Raw genomic sequence first — 23,256 nt, forward strand, 5'->3', positions numbered from 1 at the left:
AATCAGCTGAAGTATTTTCTTTCAGTATAGCTACTAATTTAAACCCTGAGCAAAAAGATAACATTTTATAGGCTATTTATCTTGTATTACTGTATAACCTGTAGTGTTAAAGAGAGCTAAACGGAGATGAAAAGTGTTAAGATTTCTTGCTGAAAACTCAAAATACTTAGAGTGAAGTAAAAAGTTTAATTTAGAATTTCATTCTTGTCTAAACCTCTTACCAGTTTTACATAGAGTATGGTATTACAGGCAATGGCAAAACCAAAAGTACGGAAAGTCTCTTGGCAATTTCACAAAATGGTTGAAGTGATTTCCTTTTTGCGATAAGCAACAGGAATTTATTTGAATTTATCTATGCTTACCTGAAGTGAACTATATTACTTACTTTAACAGTTTGATTTTTTATTTGCAGCGGCAAATTCCTATTTTCATCTTTGTATGCATTTTAGTTATGCCTTTTTTGACTGTTTTCCCTAATTTTAAATTTTTATTTTTGTTTTCATAGATGTTAGCTGGAATTTTTTCAAGTGAGGAAAGAAAAACCTGGGGGAGTGTAGGGGCAGGGAGGAAGCTGACTCTGAAATAATCCCCAAATAAACATTGAAAATAATACTAGAATGGTATCCACTATAAGTGGAGCAGAAATTTGTCGTTATTATGGCAATCAGTCTGGGGACTGAAAATGTGCAATTGAATTATATCTTCAATTATTCTTCAAACATTTGTATGCCTGAAATCATACAAGTACGATTTGAAGTCACAGTGGGGTATACCTGCTTTCATTGTACATTAACTTCCTTTCAATGTTTCAAGCCCATCCCATCAGTTCAACCTCAAATTAAGTTCTCATATAATTTCCAGCTACATTCCATAACTCTTTTTTTTCTGCGTCCACTACTGACCAGTTTTCTGTCTACCCTCTACCCGCTCCTCCCCTTTGGTTGATAAAAACAGCTGGATGGAGCTGCCATCTTCTGAACTTTTTCCTCAGCTTTGCCTTGCATTCCTTACGCCAGTGTGTCCAGGCAACCTCCTCAGAGAATAGGGTTCATGATCTCACAGTGGCTTTTTATTGATGAAGAGGAGTAGGAAAAACAGTTGAGATTAAGTGAATTGTTTCCGACAGAATTTTTCGTCACGGATTTCCATTAGGTTTTGTCTTTTTAAACACTGGTGGTTCAGCTGCTTTTTTTATTACAACCAGATAGTACTGAGATGACAACCAAATCTGCTGTGTTCCAAAGTGACTCAGGCCATGTTTTGTAACTCAAAATCTATCTTTTTTTCATGGAGCCACCAAATCTTCCCAAGTAATCTATAATGTGGAAATTATTTCCATGCATAAGAACATGACATTCATTTAGCAATAGAGCTGCTGTTCACTTGCTACCTGAAACAGTAGTTCTTGCAAACTAGGACTTTATAACTTCTGATGAAAACTAAAGAACTACAATTATGAACTTCATTACTATTACTAAAAAAAAAAACAACCAACCAACCAGTCTTAATAACATTATTATAAGTCCCTGTGGTAACTTTAATTTTAGTTTGGTCTCTTCACCTGTTATGTTTCTGCTAAAGACCAAGACTAGAATATTGACCCTCTGGAGTGCTGGACAATGGCTGAAAAAAATAACGTAGTACAGAATAAGTTAGTGCAGTTTAACAGTACCCACTACACTCCATGAAGGTAAGCTTTCTCATTATTCCTTCTTTCTACCACCTTTCTACCTTGGAAAAATAGACAAGAGAGGTCTGAATGGTCTAAAACTTGAGTTTTCAGCACCACACCAGATGGGAGAACACAGATCTGCAGGTGCCAGAATAATGTTTTCAAAGGCTTTTGCAGCCATCTCTGAGTTTCTGATATCTCTGAATGTTGCAAGGATATATAAAAATACTGGAAATTATATATAGGCATTGGAATTTATCATAATTTTTTTCTTTCACTAGGTCTGTAATCAGAAGTTTTCAAACTTGGGGATTTTTCTTATCCTGTTGTGGGTTCGACCCGGTAGGCAGGAAAGAACCACATAGCCACTCATTCACTATCTCTTCCATCCCCAAGTGATGGGGGAAGATCAAAGGAAGAGTAAAAGCCAGAAAATTTGAGGGTCAAGATAAAAAATGTTTATTAAGTGAAGAAGAAGTGGAATAAGAGAGAAAGAAAGCAAAACAAAACAAGTGATACAAAGGCAATCACTCACCACCTCCCATGGGCAGACCGATACCGAGCCCATTTGTCCTGTGGATGCAGCTTTTTTTTTTTTTCTTCTTCTTTTTTTCTGTGTGGTCTATGTTTAGCAAAGTCAACATGGGGTGTACCATTCCCCTGATTGTTGCCCACATGCTGGGCTACAGCGTGGCTACAGAGTGGCACCTTTCAATCAATACCTTTCTTATAGGAGAAAACACAGCAATCTGAAAACTGAGAGATTACAGCTTTTCTGCTAGTATTTGACTATTAAAAGGAACAGTTCTCTCAACTTCCCAAAAGAAGGTGTCTTAGTATCTTTTGAGGGTTTTCTAATGAAACAGATAGACAGAAACCTAAGTAAAGAGCAGAACTCCTGTTTGATACAGGAGATGGGTGGGAAGGTCAAATAGTAAATTCAGTTTTCCAATAGATTTGGAACCAATCTTATTCTATAATTAATTTGATGTTTATTTAAAAGCTGCCATCCAAAACTATTTGATTTTTTGCTTGCAAGGGGTTTTGGAGGGGTTATGTAATACAGATGTAAATTGGATAAATATAAAAGATTGCTGTGTAAACCGCAGATATAAAAAAGTTACACCATTCAGAAAACTTGACTTAGGGATTGGGTTTGATTCTTCACTAACGTGCATTTATGTGAAACAGAGATGACTGCATAAATTACTATGGGTTTACATTGTTACGAAAATTAGAAGAAAATAAGAGTCAAAACTGAATTTGCAGATAAGCATGTTTATTTCATTTGAAAAAATCATTGTGTGACAAAACTGCATTCCAGTTTTTCCTTGCCAGGAACTGACTGTTTGATAAGTATACTAATTATGCACATGCCCTTTTAAATAAAATATAATTACCCTAAGATTTTTGCAAGTGTAAGAAAATTTGAACCTTGATATCTTCTTTGAAAAACTTAAGCACATTCAGGCTAGCTGACTTTAAATGCATCTATCCACCAATGAGGTTATCACTTTCTAATTAGGTTTGCTACATTGCTACAATAATTTTGCTTGACATGACATTGAATTGAGGCTTAGAAGGCAATAAGCAACTAACAGCCCTAATGGTCATTCATTACACTTGCTGACTGAGCAATTAGTAACTGACTGTGCCACTTTGCTTGTGTATGTACTCTTTTTTTGCATTATAATACATCTGGACACATGACACATGCATATTTGAAGTCACATGCAAAGTTCATCTCAAATTCTTACTGTATTTAGAATGGGAAATGGAAGAAACATGAAGTGGAAGAAATATGAAGTAAACAGTAACAACAGAATGATGTATTATTCTACTAATTTGGAGCCAGACATCTTGTCTCTGCACACGATAGATATCTCACTGTATTTGTATAGGAATGAACTTGCAGATAGAAGTGAAAAAAAATATGGTAATGACTCTGGTGAAATGTAGATGTGGATTGAGATGCAAACGTATTTTTGGACATTCTGTTATTGATCTCCAAGTGGTTGAATTACTGATACTGGGGTGAACTAGTAAATGAATGGAGCATATGTATACATCTTTTCACGAAGGAACAATTCTCAGAAAATTACATATATCAATAAAATACTAGACAGCTGTCTTCTCCATTTAAAAAATGAAATTATATAAAATGGTCCTACTGACAAATTCTTGATATGCACAGCAGCAGGGAAACTGTTGAATGCAGAAACTATGCATTTGGGTTGAGGTAGAGGACTTGTTGGGAAAAAAAAAAAAGTATGGTCATAATGTAAAGGAGTGGTAGTAATTGATAAATCTAGCACAGGTATACATAGCAAAGTGCATAGAAAAGAAACTAGCCAATTCTTTCTTAATCTTTTCTTATACACCATGCTTTCAATTCCATTTCTGCCTTTTAAGCACTTTAAGTGTTTTCAGTTTAAATTTTGTTTTTTCCAAAATTCCTGAATGCTTCCATTATGACTTGGAAAGCATCAAGCAAAAGGATGTCCAGACTGGCTGCCTTTTCATCTGTTTTTGAAGTATGAGATGAATCAACATAGTTGCAGTATTAACCCAAGACTCAGCTTCCTCAAAGAATGGCCGTGAAATAGCCATTTGATTGATTTTGGCTGGATATGATTTATCTTAAGTATGCACACAGAATACCAACCGCACCTTGGCTGACACCAACCCACTTTCTCCTAATAAACATGCTCACTTCTACTAGCAGCAATGCAAAAAATGGTATGCACGTCTCTGAGAGACACTCTGTTTAGATAGGATAGGAAAGTGTATATCAGTCATTGTCACTTTGAACAGATTGTTTCTGGCAGAACATGGCAACATGTTCGAGAGTAATCACGTGACGTGCGACTTCATTTAACCATGTCCAGCTTAGCTAGGCTTTGACAGGACTAAAACAGCAGCTGGCATAAAAGAATGTTTCTTTATTAGGAATATTTAGGAATCTTATTAGGAGTAAAAATTTCTCTCTGACTTTAAATTTCTATGGCAAAAGATTAGATGTTTTACGGAATCTTAGTGTAGAAAAACAGATAAAAAAATACGTCTTTGTTGCTTCTGCAGTGTCATAACCTAGAAAATGCCTAGCAGACCAAAGTTACAGATCTAGTTTCATAGTGGACATTTTTCTATCGAACCTAAAAAAACAGTTTAAGTGTAAATGCAAACAATAGCTAGATATTGTTACATGGACCAAAGCTTGTAAAAAAGGTCATGCTGTGCCAAGGGCACAGATTGGAGGAACCAAATTCTTGAAAACAGAAAATGCATGGATTATAAAGGAAGGACGAGAATTTACAATAACAGACTAATGATTATTCAAAGATCTGAGAATATATTCCTCCATTTTTAACAATGAAATTAAATGTTTGCACAACACTGAAATCAACAGAGTTGTGAAGGTTCTTTCAGGTAAAAAGTTAAAGGAAATTAAAAAGTAAAAACAAATGTCGCATGTAGCATAAGGGGAATATCAGTAACCTAGAAACTTAGTAGAAGTTGAGGTCTCTAATGCTTTTAGCTAACATGTTGCTATGCTAAATGTATTTACAGTACGATGTCTCAGTTTCTAGGGAACTATTATTTAAATTTCAGTTTAAGTCCACTTACTAACACAAGTATCTGTTTAATCTTTTATTTATTTAGTTCTATTCTTAAAGTTGGGAGTTCCTTTATTGATGTTTTTTGTACCATTTCAGAAGGAAAGGATTCTTGTAGGAAAAAAACTATTCTAACAGGAGAAAGAATAATACTGTCAGATAATAGTTGCTCTTAAAAGCTCATAATGTTCCATTTAGTTTAAGTTAATTTAAAGCCACACTGTGTAACTATAAGACCACCACTGTGCCTCACTATCGGCTTTACCTTTTTGGTTTCACTTATCAACCATTACCACTTTTCAGCCAAATAAACATTAAGGGTCCCCTCATTCCCATTCTCCATCATGAATAATATTTTCAGGCATTTTTGATGACTTGTTTTACAACTTTGATTTCTTTAACTTTTTCTGCTGAATGTTCCTCAGACCTGCTCTCATTTCTATCAATGGTTCGGACTGGTAATATAGGCAGGACTGAAAAAAAAATTGGGAGATTGATAATGTAGAATGATATTTCATAGGTAACAGTTAGTCACTGAGATCAAAGTCTGATCTGCTTTAGGATGTTCCTCTGCTCCAAATATGAGACTGGGTTTAAGAAATATAGTATACAGAAAATGATATTGTAGTTGTTTCTCTGCTAAACTTAGTGTGAACTGGGGTTGCCTAAAAGCTTAGCCTCCAGTCCCTGCCTTTTTCTTTTTTTTTTTTTTTTTTTCAGGTCACCTTTACAAAGAAGTTTGGAATTGACTCCCTGTAGGGTTGGAAAGTATTCATGGGCCTTCCTAGTGAGATAATCACATTTATTCCTACAAGTTGATGTCAAAAGCTCCCACTACCAGTCTGGTTTTAGCCTGGCGTACATTCTTTACGAAAATGATAACTTTTTTTTTTTTTTCCCCACCAAATTATACCATCTCAGTACAGCCAGTAGTTTCTCAATATTAAACAACAGAAAATCTGGTCTTTTTACAATGTTTTAATTAAATTTCTTTGGACACGTTTAATATACCAACATATTGAGATACCTTGCCTCTTCTTTATTAGCTATTAAAATATACCTGACATTTATTTTGATATCTGAGCAGTCAAGCAGCCAAATCACTGAAGCACAAATGGTTTGGAGTTAGCAACTTTGGCTTTGGGTCCCTTTGTTAACTTTATCATGCATAAAAGTACAGTTTAGAACTTTGAGTCCTGTAATACCGTACATAAGCCTTCTGTATCACAATACTTGAAGTCTACCAGCACCAGACCTTTCTCAATCTGGTAATATGCAGTATATTTTGAGTATATTACATTTTGTTAAATGTATTTCATATCTTGTGTTGTGGTAAAGTAAAAATTATACTTTTTAACAAGATGAGCAAAACTTGCATGACATTTTTTTATGTAGTGAGAGTTAGGGATGTAAGAGAGGTTACATTAAGTTAAATAATGTCCACAATTTTCTTATTTTATTAAACATACTTAGGCATAAAAATAAAAAGTCTTCATTCCAGAATGCAGCATGAGGAGAGGTAGTTGAGCACCTTATAAGACATTTCTTAATAACTGACAGGCCCAGACTAGTATTAGGTAAAGTGAGTATCAGTTGTTCCTGTTAATTTTATTTTCTTCGTCTGTGCCTTAGACCTATTCTTGCTAGCTATTCAGTTTCATTGTACAGCTGTTTGGAGACATGAAAGGAAAGAAAAATCTCTTTATTGAGTATAATAGAAGCAATTTAATTATTGTTTTTATTAGAAATATTTATTTGATGACATGAAGTTCTCAGTAGAGATAAGATCCTACTGTTCTAGACCCATAAACATTTCAAATATGTCTGAGAGAGGTTTCATTTTAACAAAAAAATGAAAAACAGGCTTATTACAGAACAGACTATGAAGCAGGATGGCTGAGTAACAAGGTGCTGTGATTTTTGAACAAACTTCCCCAAGGAATACTTTCAAAACCCAGTATCATTTTGCACTTCTAGAAGTCTGATTATCCTCTAAGTTTTCCACCATCCCTTCTTGATTCCCTTTTGCACAATTCATGTGGATTATTAAAAAGATTAGAGGTTATTGAAGCTCCTAACACCAGTTCTGGAGTCCCCACATGAAGATAGGGGGCATTTTGCGTGTCCACTGCGTCCTCCTTCTCTTAGCACCAGCGAAACATTAAAACTCACAGCATTAAAAAGATACCCGAAACCCCTTAGACACACACACATACACACTGTTTCAGAGAAGTTATGAAGGTCTCAGCTGGAAGCTGCTATTCAAGTTAACTGCAACCTTTTTGAGGTTGCAGTTGAATTATCAAATATTGTGTAAGGTGCAGATGCAGCTGCTGCATCGCAGAAGAAATATTTCTCAGTGCTAATATCAAACAAAAACTGGTCAGATGATTCAGGCAACATGAAATTCCATAAGAGTCTGGGACAGATTTAAATTATAATTGCTTACCATCTTTGCCCTTCCTATGTCGCTGACAAAGGGCAATCCATCTTATACTGAGATTTGTTCTTACCTCTTCACTCCATAGCTCTTAATTTAGCAGTTTTCCACACACAGAATACTTTGCATAGCACAAAATTTATTCTGATAAAGAAAAAGAAAGCTCCCTGACATAGATGTATATGTTGTGATATTACACAAGCCCTAAAGACCATCAGCAATTGTGTGAGACTTTCCCAAAAATCCCAATGCATGACATGCACAAATAAGACAAGTGTTTTCTTACAGATGTTTAAATTTAAACAGTTTCATACCAAAGCTGTCAGGCAAGTGTCTGTTAAAAGTGACACCTAAGAATTGTTGGAGCTACAACAATAGCTGTTCTTCTCCAGTTAATACACAAATATTGAAGATCCCACTACTGTTAAGGAAAAAACCACTGTTGCTTAATACCACAATACAGTCCTCTTGTGCAGGGTTGGAGAGTCTTTGAAAATGGGCATGCATGATCAAAGCACGACCCTCTTTAAAAGTATCTTCAATAAATAATCAAAGAGCTTCCCTGCTGTTTTCTTTAGGATATAGTGTTCCTTTCATAATTACTGGTTTCAAAGTTAACTTTTCAGAGACAAGGGGGAAGGGAGAAAAGAAAAATTGGTTGTTTAAAAGATGTTTGGATTCTCACCATTACATTTTAGTGAAAGGGAAATCTCATTACATTGTCAGATTAGATTCTTTGGCAATGAAGTGAGAAATCTGTGGTCCTTTAATATTCAGTTGAGCCTTCTTTCTCCTTATGAAACAGGAGGAGTCTTTAAACAACTTAAGTGTGACTTTTTTTCCAGCTTTTTAAAATGAAAGAGAACTCCTTGCATGATCTATGGCAGTGTTAGGAAATTTCAGAGTTGTGTGGGGTTAGGGACCCAAATATTTGATCTATGTTGAGAGAATCAGATCTTGCTTTTGCAACCTGAGAAAGATTTCAGTGTATTTAGCTACAATTCTTTTTCCTGTTTTGTTCAAAACGGTGGGCTCTACATTAAGAGAAGAAGCAAAACAAGCTCTTGGTAAATTACTTGAAATTGTACATGTCACACCAATGGACAACAGTTTGCTTGATAAATATCAGAAAATATTATGTGGATTAAAAAGATAAAGGCAATTTTGGTAATAAGCTTAGAATAATATATAACTTTAGACACTGGCAAGCTGTCCTTCAGTATAATTTGCCTTCCAGCTGTGGCTCAGGTTTTGAGACTAAGCTATTTATTTTCAGTAATTGTCATATAGACTCAGCAAAGATATAATGTAATGCTATTGCATAGCAGTTGATCTTTGAACTGCTCCAGAATAAAATATTATGCTATTTAGAATAATCTGTCCTAGATTTTTTTGCATCATTTTTTTCCAATTGCTTTAAGTGAAAATGTTTTTATTATCTAAATTAGGATCCCTTTTGTTAAATAATGACAAACATGGTTTTAAAAATAAAGTAATCCCACAGACTGGAAAGTAATATGTCTTGTCCACTTTTTGTATTTGCTTCAACTATCGTGTTTTCTTATGTTCAAGGACAGAGTAGAAACACGCCATATGTATCTGTATATATTTGTGTATGTAGCCAAGAATTTATTGATAGTATAATCGATATCCTAGTCTAATTCAAGAATCATTGTTAGTCTACATCTAATAGTTATAAAAAAAAAAAAACAAAACAGTACAGTTAAAAATATTACGCACACTCTTTGTTTCTACCCTTTCTCTTTATGTTCTGCCAAGCCTCCTAGCTGATCCTCTGGGTCCTAAGGTTGATGTTTTCATCCTGATGCTGGTGGTAGGAGTGGCTTTCAGCATCTGTAGTCCTTTGCTGATAAGACTATGAGGTCCATGTTAATGGTTTCCTCTTCCTTACTCTAGGTCCACATGAAGTTATTTTTATATGTTTAGTAACATACCTTTACACCTCTTTCTTTGCTGTCACAGCTCCAGCTTACACGTGAATTTGCTATATAAGGTGTTTTTTACCTGTATTAGACATAGACCAATTTCTTTTTCCTCTTTGTTGCTGTTAAAACCAGTTTTGCCCAGCGGTAAGTCTGTGTTTCTTTAGCTGATCATGGGTGAGTTTTTTATAGCTGTGGGGTCACCAATGCCAAGCCTGTGCCCCAACTCTTGTCATTGCATGCCTGTGCTCCTCTATGTCCCATGCTGTGCCTGCACTTCTGCTGTTGCACCAGGCCTTCCTCTACACTATGTAATTAAAATTAGGGCCACAAATACCACATTCTTCACAGACTCACTACCTGTTGCTGTTATCTGTGTAAAAATATGGTTGTACCACAGAAAAGTAAACCAAATCAGCCATAGACATCTGGTCTGCTAGAGAAACTGCTGTCTCAGCTAAACCAAATGGAAACAAAGCTGGAGACAGGTCAAGAAAAGTTCAGACAGAACAAGCCCCAAAAGCCTCCCACCTGTGTTCTTCTAAATTTGCTACAAAAGTTGTGGCCTGTTACTAACAGTGGCAATGCTGTATTAGAGGGCTCTTGGTTGCAATTTCTACCAGAGAATATGTGGGTTTCTGGACTGTAGACCATGATGTGATTCAATGATACTGGAGTTCTGAGCCAGTTACTGTAAATGCTAAAATTACGTTAGCTCTGGCAGTACAAGAGCCTTACATTGGCTAACTTACCCTGCTATAAATGTCTATAGTTCAGAACGTAAAGTACTGACTTACCTCTAGATTAAAGGCTAAATTTGCAAAAACTTCATTCACTGAACTAGGGAATTGTATTGGCAATGGTTGGATTTAAATGTTGTTTGGTATTGCAGCTGTTTTCCAAAGGGATGGGGATATCAAAATGTATGTGTCTTGTACCTGGTCAAGAAAACATGCTTCAATTTGTATCTTTATAGAGCCATACCCATCTAGACAGAAAAGAGTGGAGATATAGTTATTTTGTGCCATAAAATGACTCTAACAATTACCAGGGAGATATCCACGCCATGTCATCTACATAATTTAATGGCCCAAACATTCAGCCAGAATAATTTAGGAGCTAACACATTTTGTTCACGGACAAATACAATACTGTTTCCTCAATAGCAGTTTGCAACTTCCCATGTTGAGTCCCACATCAGGCATTCAAGAATGGAGGAAAAAGAACCTTAAGAATCAGGGAACAGACCACAGGGACTGCCAGGGCTTATTAGTGTCCCTGTAGAAGGATTATTTAAAAGCTGTGTATTTGTTTCCTTGAACTGCACTGCCTGATAATGAAAAACAGAGTCTGGAATGACGGCCAAATCCATCTTTATGAGCTGCACATCCTGCAGCAAACACTATTGGTAGAGAATCTGTGTATTTATGTACCAAAAAGAAAGGAATTCCACCTTTTTATCAAGCAAATAACCCCCCAAAAAGTCCTCCAGGAGAAGTTAATTTATTCTTTCATTGGATGCAAAGAATTTAACCAGAGGGAGAAACACCTGGAATAGTTCTCCCAATCAGAGTTGTGTGGCTGTGATGCTGGCAGCAAGACCATCTTCACCATCACTGTGGGGAGGGTGTCAGATTATGGTACTTGCCAACTGGGAAGAATAAAATGTCTTTTCAAGAAGACAGTATTTGCCCCCCATAGCAACACTCTCTTGTTTCTGGATGACAGAAACTAATTAAGAAGAGAAAAGGGCTTTGGAGATAAGAATATCTTGATGATGTGAGAAGTCTGAGTAGACCTGCCCAAAGAAAGGTTGATCTCCCCTAGTTTGCCTTAATGGGATACATGACATGTATGAGAGAATTTGGCAGGAAAGCCACTTGCTGACATGTTAGTTCAGCTGATTGCCTAAAGCACCTCAGTTCCACAATTACAATTTTCCACTACTGTTGTTCATCGGCAGGCCATTTGGACAGACTTTTCTCTAATTTTGTCTGACACTCCAGAGGCACTGCTATCAATCCGTCCCATGTTTGTAGACCTCATTTGCCTATTGAAATGCTCTGGAACTTTACATGGAAGATTATGGCTGAACTCCAATGTTGTTCTCAACATCTAACTCGGTAAAAAAAGTGTTAAAGACGCAACTTGTAGGAAGGTAACACTATTAACAATTCTCATGATACTCTGAAGCCAGTTACTAGAAATCAACTAGTTGGAGAAGCTTGAAAGAGGTGCTTTTGGTGATCTTTAGTTAGGATTGTAAATAATGGTAATTACTCTTAGAGCACATCTGAAAGTAAAAAAAAAATTAAGAACTTGAACACAGAGATGAAAAAAAAAAAAAAGGATTAAATAAATTTTCAACTTGCCTTTACCTGAAATTGTTTGTTTACATGTCAAACTTCTTCATGAAGAAGGTGAAAAATGACAACACGATTGCAGAACTGCCCCATTTCCCTTGCTACTATTCCAGTGCTTAGGACACTTAAGTCCAATTTGTGATGTGGGTTTAGATAGAGTCCCATAGAAACTTAATTGTCAGGTAACTAATGATGTTCTTGAAACAGGCCTTAGCCATTAATAAAAACATCTAGCACCTCTTTATACGAGTTTTTCCCCTGCACAGGCGAACATTCATGTTCTAAAGTAGTAGCAATGCAAAATTCTTCTTCCCGAATCATTGAAATCCCAAGGGGGCTTACACAGCCTTTGCTCTGAAAACAAACACACACCTCTGCTTAGACATTTATGATGAAATATGTTAGACATTGTAATTACTTAGCTGCCTGCTTCTTTAATGACTTCACAACCATTTCAGATGATGGGTGGCAGCTAGACCTGGTGGTTTCAAGGAGTTCCAGTCTGACACAGAATTGCAGTTGGTTGTGTTAAGATCTTGGTAGCAGCGTATTTTGAGAAGTAATGCACTAAGGCATTTCATTAGAACAATGCAAGAGCTCATACTACGGATACGAACAGCGGGAGTGTATGTGTGTTTATGTATTACACAATTGTTCAACATTCTAAGAAATGGAGTAATATATTATTCACTGATAAACCTTAAAAATATTGCTACTTCATATCATCCATGTACTTTGATCAAAGCCCTTCCAAAGAGCTGTCAGAAGTCCGGTTTATAATTTCACAGATAGGTTTGTATGTTAGTTAGATTTCTTCTAAAATACATTACAGGTTTTCTTCCATGTTCTTCCTTTGATATCACTTATGTTTATGACCAAAAAAGACATGCAACTGACCCTTGCTAGAAAAGTACCCCAAAACCTATTAGATCACTTTCTTTCCAAGTGTAACTTTATATCCTGCAGTGAATAGAATTAGGAAGGATTTTTTGAGCAATATATAGCAGTGCATATCTATAGAAGTATTGTGGGATTTTCTTTTTTTGTTGTTGTTGTTGGTTTTTGTTTGTTTGTTTGTTTTTTCTCAGTAACTTTGCCAGCCTGGTTAAGTGGGCTTTATACAAAGGGGTGGTGAAGAAATGGAGGTCAGGGTGTTGAGTACATGGGCAAGGTGATGGAAGAGAGAGAGCCCTCAGGAGGGACAGAACAGGTAAAGAGAGAGCCCAGACACAAGCGTGTGCAGTCCAGGTGACAAGCAGTGGTAGACAGAGGTCTTTGGGTAGGTGCAGAGCTGTAGCACTGCTGGAGTAACTGAAATGTGGTGGGACTGTTTGCAACGCTGCTGTCTTGTGATGGTTATAGATCCGCTTAGAAGGAAAGGGAAAAAGGGGTCCGTCCTTCATCTAGAGGAGCAGCTCAGGTGTGTGAAGCTCTGCCAGTGAGTGAGAAACTACCTAGATGAGTCAGGATGAGAGGCTTGTAAGGGTGACAAAGCAATCACAGTGAGGAAGTGGACTAGATCTCCTTTATGCTATTTGATGAGGACTGGTTCTCATGGGAAAATTCTATGTTCTTGACATCTCCTGCAAGGGCGGGTCACAAGGGGTCCAGGAGTTTGAGGAAGGTGTCAGGGGACAGCTTCTCAGCAGTGATGTGAGATGGGCCAACTGGGCTGATGTGGTCTTGTATCTGCTGCTTAGTAATGAAAAAAAAAATGGTCAAGGATGGAATAACTAATGGAACCCTGGGGTACAGTGGCCATGAAACAGAGGAGTTTAAAATACTAAGGGGAGTGAAGAAAGGGAGTAGTAGAGTAAAGACCCTGGACTTGAAGACAGCAAGCCTTGTTTGGTGCAAAGACCTCAAGGGAGCTGTCAGATCTTGAAAGGCAGCCTCCTGCAAGCACAAGAACAGCCCATCTTGACCCTTATGAGAATTAGTGACACATCAGTAGATGATTTTGGCTAAGCACAGAAATCATGACGGAGCAGCGATGAAAAAACACAATAACCAGAAGGCTGAAGCAGGGACAGGCTACAAAAAAGGAATTTAGAAACATTGCCTGGGCGTGGAAGGATGGTGTTAAAGGAGCTAAAGTTCAGCTACAGCCAGAACTTACAACAGACATCAAGAGTACAAGTAAAGCTTCTGCCAGTAACTTAACAGTGAAAGAATAAGCAAGAAAAGTGTGCATGCATGGCTAAATAGGTAGGTCATGTAGTGACAGTGAATGCAGATAAAGGGTGAGATAACCAATGTTTTGGTTCTTTGAGTCTTTATGAGAGTCTCACAGACCTTTGTGCTTAGAGAGGTTTCAAGGAGGCAAGAAATTACTGACAGTAGGAAGGTTTGAATCATGGACGTCTTGAGAAATGTCAACGCTCAAAGGTCCATGAGACCAGACGAGGTGCATCTGTGTTGCTGGAAAAGCTTGTAAGAAACCTCTTTGAGAGGTCATAGAGGCTGGAGGAGGTGTCCAGTCACCAGAAGAAGAAAAATATTGCATAATCTTTGACAATGTCAAGATGAACAATTGGGAAACACTACAGTAGTTGACATTACTTCAGTTCCTGGGAAAATCATAGTGCAAGCCCCCTTTGAAGTTACTTCTGGGTACATGAAGAAGAACGTGTTTATGAATGGCAATCTGACGAAACTGATTTACTTCCATGATGAAGTGACTAGATCCATGGATGTGGGGAGATCAGTGGATGTCACCTACTTGACTTCAGCAAGGTTTTCAATATGATCTCCCAGAAAATCTTTATAGTCACTACTGGGTGGCTGAAAAAACTGTCTGCGTAGTCAGGCTCAAGGATAGTCATCAGTTGTCCATGTTCTTCTTGAAAGCTGGTTACTAGTAGAGGTTCTTAGCATCAGTCGTGGGACTTTTCATGTTTAGTGTCTTTATCAATGATCTGGAGGAAAAGGTGGAGTTAGCATTCACCAAATAAGCAGATGATAACAAGTGTGGGTGAACTAGTTGATAAGTGCAAGAGAAGGTCTCTGTCTAGAGGGACTGGGTCTGTTGAGAGGAACAGACTGGGGCAGGAGCAAAAGGCAGCCCTGTCCATGCCAGGCAGACCCCAGCAGAAATGCTGGTGGGTTGGGAGCAGCTGTGGGGAGAAGATCTTGGGTTCAGGTATGCAGTGAGTTAAGCAGGGGCCAGCTTTACACCCAGGCAGTGCTGAAGGCCAACAACAACCAAGGTGGATTGAACAAAGCACAGCCCAGGAGTCATTGGAGAGGATTATTCTCTATTACTGAAGTCACTGGCATCTAGAATACTGCTCTCTGTTTAAGAAAAGCGTTGATAATCTAGATCAAACCCAGCAACAGTCACCAAGATGATTGGGATTTGGAGAACAGGCCCTGTGAGAAAACAAATGAGAGCCTAGGGCTGAATCAGCTTGAAGCAGAGAGGGCTTTGGTGCATGGGGGTATGGAAGGAACAATTTATTAGCAACCTACCCATACCTGCAAGGATGTTATCAAGAGGACAAAGGCAGGCTCTTTACTGAGGTTTGCTGTGGGACCACAGTAGACATTGGCCAGAGTCTGAAGCAAGAAATGTTCCTACTGGATAAAAGGCAAGACAATTAAGTGGGTTCCCTAGAGAGTTTGGATGTCTTTGGATGTCTTCAAGACCTGGCTGGAAGAAGGCCTGAGCACACTAGTCCGAATGCAGTACTCACACTTCACTGAGCAGGAGGCTGAACAGGAGCTCTGCCGAGGTCCCTTCCAGCCTGAATGGTTCTGTGATTCTGTGACTATGATTTGTAGTGATGCTTTCCCTTGAAGGTACTGATGGTGATGATTTCCTGTGGTTGAACACCAGGCTTTAGTGGACATTTCCCTCATTCTAAGTGGAAAAAAGTTTCCTTATCAAAATAGAAAATCTGTTCTAGAAATACAGTAACAATCTTAAAGAACTGCTTGAGTTTCTTAGTCTATTTTTTTTGTGTGTAGAACTGGGGACTTCTGAAATATATTGGTGATTAGACACCACTTTTGACCATCATATAAATATTTAATATGTTGCCTTTTTTTCCATTTTTTTTTTTTTTTAGAAATACATATAATATTAGTCAAATTTGCCAGCTTATTCTGGTGTCATAAACTGTCAGATCAATGTCAGTACCATTAACATGGTGAACTATAATGGTCCTTCTAATGCACATTATGGCCTATCATACCAAGGCTGAGCTATCAATTTTTTCAGTTGGCAGATCATTGTATCAATAGATCACAGCTTCTCCAAAGCAACAAAACAAAAAGTATTGAACATGCTTGAAAGATTATTAAATGAAATAACTCAATTGTTCAGAAAACAACATAATGACCAAAGTGATTAGCCTGTAATGTGAACATTGCAGATTAATCTTTTGCTAAATTGTTTTTTTAGGATGATATTTTTTAATTATTGAAGAAAAAAGTCTTAAGCACTTGACAATTTCATTAGAAATAACAATAATTATTATTACTGCATACTCAGATCAAAATTGCTCCCTATGCTTCAGACTATAAAAATAAAATTTCTTCTTTAAGTTTTGGGATTTTTTTTCCTGGCTTCTTCTAGTCTGCTGTCAAAGCCCTCAGAAAGCCTGTACTTTACCACACTGCAGAGACATGTCCTAGGAGGTTTCCCCTGGCTATTTACATTGGTGCAGGTAACCTGACAGAACTCCTTTGGAACCGAACAACACAGTTCCTGCACTGACCACAGCAATCAGACATTGTGAAGGTCCTCTTTTTCCTTCATCTCATTATCCTGAATAGTCCACCAAATCACAGAAAGAAAAAAAAAAAAAAAAGTGATAGTTTCACTATCTCCTGCCAATGGTATTTACAGGATGTTACTGCAAAACTTCGCGTTTCTGTAAGTCTCTTACATTCACAAATTTTTCAGTCCCTGATGATACTGAGAAAGAATGTCTCTTCAAACATTTATCTGCCTGGGTTTTACATACTGTAAAGGAGGCTTTCATTTAAGAAAAATGCTGTTACACTGTTAGGCATTATTGCTCAACAAAGACAGAATAATATGGAAGGTCAAAGCATTGCTCTAATGAAAATGAAACCATAAGGCCAAGGGTCTTATTCTGCCCCAGATTACATGAGGATTACTGGGTTGACACCAGTGGTACAAAAAATTAGAGCAGAATTTAAATGAGAGTATCCAAAATCTGATTATAAAGCACTCTAATGATGTTAAGGAATCAAATCATTGCACTGCTAGAACAGTCCCAACTCTCTAATTTTTCTGCAAAGTGCACATTATATCATTGTATAACTGATGGCTCCTACAGCATTCCATTTTAATTGTTCCACTCAGCTCAATTTAGAATTATAGCAATGAAGGAAAAGTTGACTTAACTTCTCTAAAAATGTTTTAATTGTATTAATTTTTCAATAAATTTTAATATTAGTTTTCAGTACCTTTTCATAATGCATTTACAGGAGCAGAAATTTGCTTGTATCTCTCTGTACGCTTGCAAGCCACCTCACGGTCCAGTGAAGCCAGCAAAGTTTCCATTTTCTCTGAATGTCAGTAAAATTCTAAGCAGAACCTACAGGCACTCACAGCCCCTGGGGTCCATAGTGCCTTTTTTTTCTGTTCTTCAGTCCTGGAACAGAGTCTGGGCCGAAAGATCACGTGTCCTCTATCAGTCCTGTGTCAGGCAGGCAGCTAAATGCTGCCTTTCCATTCCTTTCCGTGCTATGGACTCGTATGTGTGGCTGATAACCATGAAGTTTGTGTGAGGTGGGGTTGTCACAAATACATGCTTTGAAATGAGAGGAACTTCACTACCTAGTGGAAGGACTTGTTTTACTGCATATGTTTTTCCCTGCTGAGTAGAAGCTCTAGTCAGGTGTGTTGGCAACTACCACATGACGCCAGTGCTGTTGATTTCAGGAGGCCCATGCTTTGTTCTTGATTTTGTTACTGATTTGCTTTGATATCTGAGGCAGATAATTATGCAAAATTTTCTAAATTAATTTAATTCTGCATGCTTTAATTTTCGGTTTTAAGTGTTGAAATTGAAATTAGTCAGGGTCTGATTTTCAAAGAGATCAAGAATCCATCACTTCCAAGATTACACTGAATTAAGCTGGCTGGCAAAACATATCATTGGCAAAGACAGAGTATCGCCTGTGTTCCTAGGCAGTTCACTGCTGTTGAGCTCTTCTAATTTAAAGTGGTTTGCTAGAAGTAGCAAGGCGTGGTGAGGTGGGTTAACCTTGGCTGGATGCCAGGTGGTCACCAAGCTGCTTTATCACTACCCTTCTCAGCAGGGCAATGTGGGGAGAAAATAAGGTGGAAAAAAGCTGGTGGGTCAAGATAAAGGTAGTTTAATAAAGCAAAAATGAAGGCCACTTGCGGAAGCAAAGGAAAACAAAAGATTTCATTCGCTAGTTCCCATCAATAGGCAACATCCAGCCACGGGAAGCAGAGATTCAGTACTCAAAGCGGTTGCTCTGTAAGTCAAATGTCATGATAACGAATGTCCCCCTTCCTCCTCCTTTCTCTTAGTGTTTACTGCTGAGCAGACGTCATTTGTTATGGAATATCCCTTTGGTCAGTTTGGGTCAGCTGTCCTGGTTGTGTCCCCTCCTAAGATCTTGCCCACCCCCAGCCTACCGGTGAGGGGGAACGTTGGAGAGACAGCCTTGATGCTGTGCCAGCACTGCTCAGCAGCAGCCAAAGCACTGGTGTGTTATCAACACCTTTCTCGCTAACAATACAAAGCACAGCACTATCAGAACTGCTGCGGGGAAAATTAAATCCATCTCAGCCAGACCCCATGCAGATGGATGTGGGACACTGAAAGGAGTTAATTGAAGAGATATTTTGCAGAATTAAAATATGCTTAAGATCCTCAGATCAAGAACAAAAGAAAAGTAAACAATAAACAGACAGTTTTCTGAGCTACTTGGGGAAGTAAACTTATGGGCTAACCATGAAGGGCTGCAGAAGATTGTTACTGAATGACTAGGTAACAAAATAGGTGATAACATTCAATGCAGAGAAGAGTGATGTCACTCACATCCAAGCAAAACACAGCTTTACCTTTCTTGGATGGTGATGGGTTCAAAACTATTATACACAGGGTTGAAATCTTTAGGTGATGACATATAGTTTTATGAAAATATTTAGTAGTAGTTAAAGACAATAAAATACTAAGTATTTTTAGGAAAAGAATCAAACCATATGACCATATACAGTACTTGCATCTCTAAGACTAGGTCAGTTTCGTTATCTATTTCAAAAACACGTAGAGAAAGTGAAAAGACAAAGTATGGTTAATTATATGGAATAGCATCCAAAGGTGGAATGATGAAACCCTGTGATTCCAGTTGTACTTGTGTGTGCAGGAAGAACAATAATGTAGAGGTTTTTAAAATCATAAATACCACGAAGAATAAACAGAAACATTTTATCTACCTCTTCCTCTAATACAAGAAATATTAGATATAAAATATAAACATCAGACAGAAGGTTTAATCCACAAAAGATATTTCTTCACATTCTGAGTAGTTAAGATGTAAAATGCTTTGCTGCAAGTTTTCATGGTTGCTAAAAGTTTATAGTTGTTCCAAAAGCCATTGAACAAACTCAAGGAAGAAAAATATATCAGGGGCTATTAAATACATACACCTCTGACTCAGGATCCTACTCACAGAGGCTAAACATATAAAAAGTTAGGAGTTTTTTACTCCTATGCTAATACGTAGGCCAGTAAATGGCTATCATCAGAGACAGAATACTGGACTTAGAGTAACTTAGTGCTAGCATTTCTTTTTTCAGGTAGGAGGACAACATTTATTTCATTTTATGTATATTTTGTTTTATTTCATCTCTGAATCCTTTTACTTTTATAAAAGTCAAAGCATAGACTCAATTCAAAGGCCACAAATGACAGCATGAACTAACTGAATTTTCAATCCACCTCAATTTCCAAAGAAAAGAGGGAGTGACAGGGGTTGAACAAGGTCGGAAACAGACACACAGGGAGTGGGAAATGATCTCACTTTATTTCACAAAGCTCAAAATATAGAAATGGGAATGTACACTTAAAGTGATTAGCAACCATAATAACTTCAGAGTTAAGGGATAAGCTTAGAATCACACAGTTTTCAGCATGAGTTAGTAGCTGACACAAGACTGACCAGGACGAGACTAACAGCATTATGTTAAACTGCCGTTTTTTGTTAGGGTGTTATTTCATAGTTTTGATGAGAAAGACAATGAGCTGACACTGAAATCATAACTGAACTGCACAACATAAGGGAATAGAAGCTGTAGTACATATAGCAGACTTTTCACAGTAGATGTCATGCAGAAAACTGCCTGCTGGTCTGTCAGCTTGACTTGAAAGACCTTGGAGAGCACCTATGCAGCATTTGCAGCATTTTCAGCTGTAACTAAGCTGTGATAGTCACTGAAAGATTTCAGAAAGTCTTTGATGAATTTCTGTACCTATGCACTTCCTCCATTAGACCACCTCCACAGTCTCGCATATCCTGTCATACTCTGGAGTTAAAAGAGGCAAGGAGAAAAACTGAAACCAATAAAAGATTTAAAAGGCAAAAATCACCCTCCTTGCACCTGCAAATGACTCTGAAGCACATCATTTAAGGTACACACAAGATGCTGTGTGCCTGAGTTAGCAACAGGACAAGAGTATCAATATTTAGACTTATAACATTGCTACTAACCTTATTCTTTCTCTCCTCTACCTAAATTCTATCTTGGTTGCTTTTCTCCTACTATGTCCTATTGCACTAAGGCCCTTGTCATACAAAGACTTGCATTGTTTACCCGTGACTATTAACAGAACTTATTCTGCCCTAGAGTTTTATTAAAAGATGTCTCACATACTTATAGGCACAAAAACACCTGCATCAGAAGACAAACAGATTTGCTGCTTTTCAGTATGACCAATCAGAGAAGCCACCAAGTGCCTTTTACTTTGGGGATAGTGAAAAAATAATGATGCTGCATTTTTAATGACCACATATTAGAAGACAGGTGAGAAAGAAAAGTAACAGGGACATTTTATAATTTGGTAATTTTGATGTAAATATTTTATGGGCACTTCTTTGTGTCTAAAAATTTTCTTCAGACAGATCCAAACTTCGGAGCATCAAGCACAGTGAGCACAGAGTTTCTAAGCATAATAGGAACAGTATAAGAGGAATATACATCATCTAAGAAGCAAAAAGGTCCACACAATTTTCATTATGTTTCCTTAACAAACCCATTCATAGATTACACAAGCTCTCTAAATTTAAAAAACATAAACATGAACTTCTACTCAAGAATCACTTGACCGTGGTGGAGGAATTGACATGCTATGAGCAACATTTAATAACTCATTTTGTTCAGGAGTTGACTTCAGTCCTCCACAGTGAAAAAGACCACAGTAGTAACTGATTGTATTGGTTTTGCTTGGCAAGGTTTTCATAGTGAGGGGGCTATAGGAGTGGCTTCTGTGAGAAGCTGCTGGAAACTTCCCCTATGTCTGATAGAGCCAATGTCAGCTGGCTCCAAGACAGACCCACCGCTGGCCAAGGCTGAGCCCATCAGTGACAGTGGTAGCACCTCTGGGATAACATGGTTAAGAAGGGGGAAAAAAGAACTAAAACTTGTGTGGAAATAGAAATAGGTGTGAGAATATGTGAGAGAAACAACCTGCAGACATCAGTGAAGAAGGAGGGGGAGGAGATGCTCCAGGCACCAGAGCAGATATTCCCCTGCAGCTCGTGGTGAAGACCATGGTGAGGCAGGCTGTCCCTCTGCAGCTCACAAAGGTCCATGGTGGAGCAGACATCCACCTGCAGCCCATGAAGAACCCTACACTGGAACAAGTGGAATTCTGAAGGAGACTGTGACCCTGTGGAGAGCTCGTGCAGGAGCAGGCTTCTGACATGACCTATGGCCCCATGGACAGAGGCACCCACGCTGAAGCAGGTTTGCTGGCAGGACTTGTCACCCCATGGGAGACCCACTCTGGACGAATCATCTGCTCCTGAAGGACTGCACCCTTTGGCAGGGATGCACACTGGAGCAGTTCATGAAGAGCTGCAGTCTGTAGGAAGGACTCACATTAGAGAAGTTCGTGGAGGACAGCCTCCCATGGTAGCAACCTCATGCAGGAGCAGGGGAAGAGTGCGAGTAGTCCTTCCCCTGAGGAGGAAGGAGCAGCAGAGACAAGATGAGATGGACGGACCACAACCCCCATTCCCTGCCACCCTGCACCACTTGGGGGAATGAGGTAGAAAAATGGAGAGTGAAGTTGATCCCTGGAAGAAGGGAGCGGTGGGAGGAAAGTGTTCTAAGGTTTGTTCCTATTTGTCATTAAGTTAATTTCCACAGCTGAGGCTGTTTTCCCATGACCGTAAGCGGTGAGTGATCTCCCTATTCTCTCAATCCACCAGCCTTTCGTGATATTTTGCTCTCTCCTGTCCAGCTGAGGAGGGGAGAGATAGAGTGGCTTTCGTGGGCACTTGGCATCCAGCCAGGGTCAACCCATCACACTGATAGTGTAGACTAAATAAAGCCTCAGAGGTCTGAAATCCCTTAGGAGAGTTAAACATTATTTTAAGGAGTTGGAGTCTTTTTTTGTGTGAATCACCAAAACCGATTGTCAACTCTGTATCAACTTAGAATCAATTCTGTACAAGACGGAGAAGCCTACAGTAAGAGCAATGCCTATGTTATGCAAGAAGAAATGAGATTAAATTGTCTCCTTTTCCACTAAGGAGTCATTAGTAATGAATAATAAGACCCTTTTCTTTCCTCTGACTGTTGCTGTTTCTTGTCACCATCTGCCAAACGATCTTGGTAACTGGGAGTTTTGGTAGTGCAAATAGGACAAAACATGACTTCATTGCTTGCCAAGACCACTGTATTTTAGCTAGGACTGTCAATCATTTTTCTGAAAATTTGGAAGCGTAGAAAAGAACCTACATGTGTAACTGCTCTATTTTGGCCCTTAAGTAAAGGGAGTATAGCTGGTTGATAAATAATATTAAATAGTTTGAATTTCATCTTTCCTCTGAGGCAGCGAATTCTCTTTTCACTTAGTTCAACATGTTTACGTACCTTACAGTCATGAATGAATTTGACTGTGAAAGATCCCTGTCTACATGAGATCTGTTGTTATATTTATTATTCAGATAAAGAACTAAGGTGGAGACTAAGGTCAGAGTTTCA

This window comes from Charadrius vociferus, unplaced genomic scaffold, assembly GCF_000708025.1.
Source record: "Charadrius vociferus isolate BGI_N301 unplaced genomic scaffold, ASM70802v2 scaffold231, whole genome shotgun sequence".
Classification (NCBI taxonomy): Eukaryota; Metazoa; Chordata; class Aves; order Charadriiformes; family Charadriidae; genus Charadrius; species Charadrius vociferus.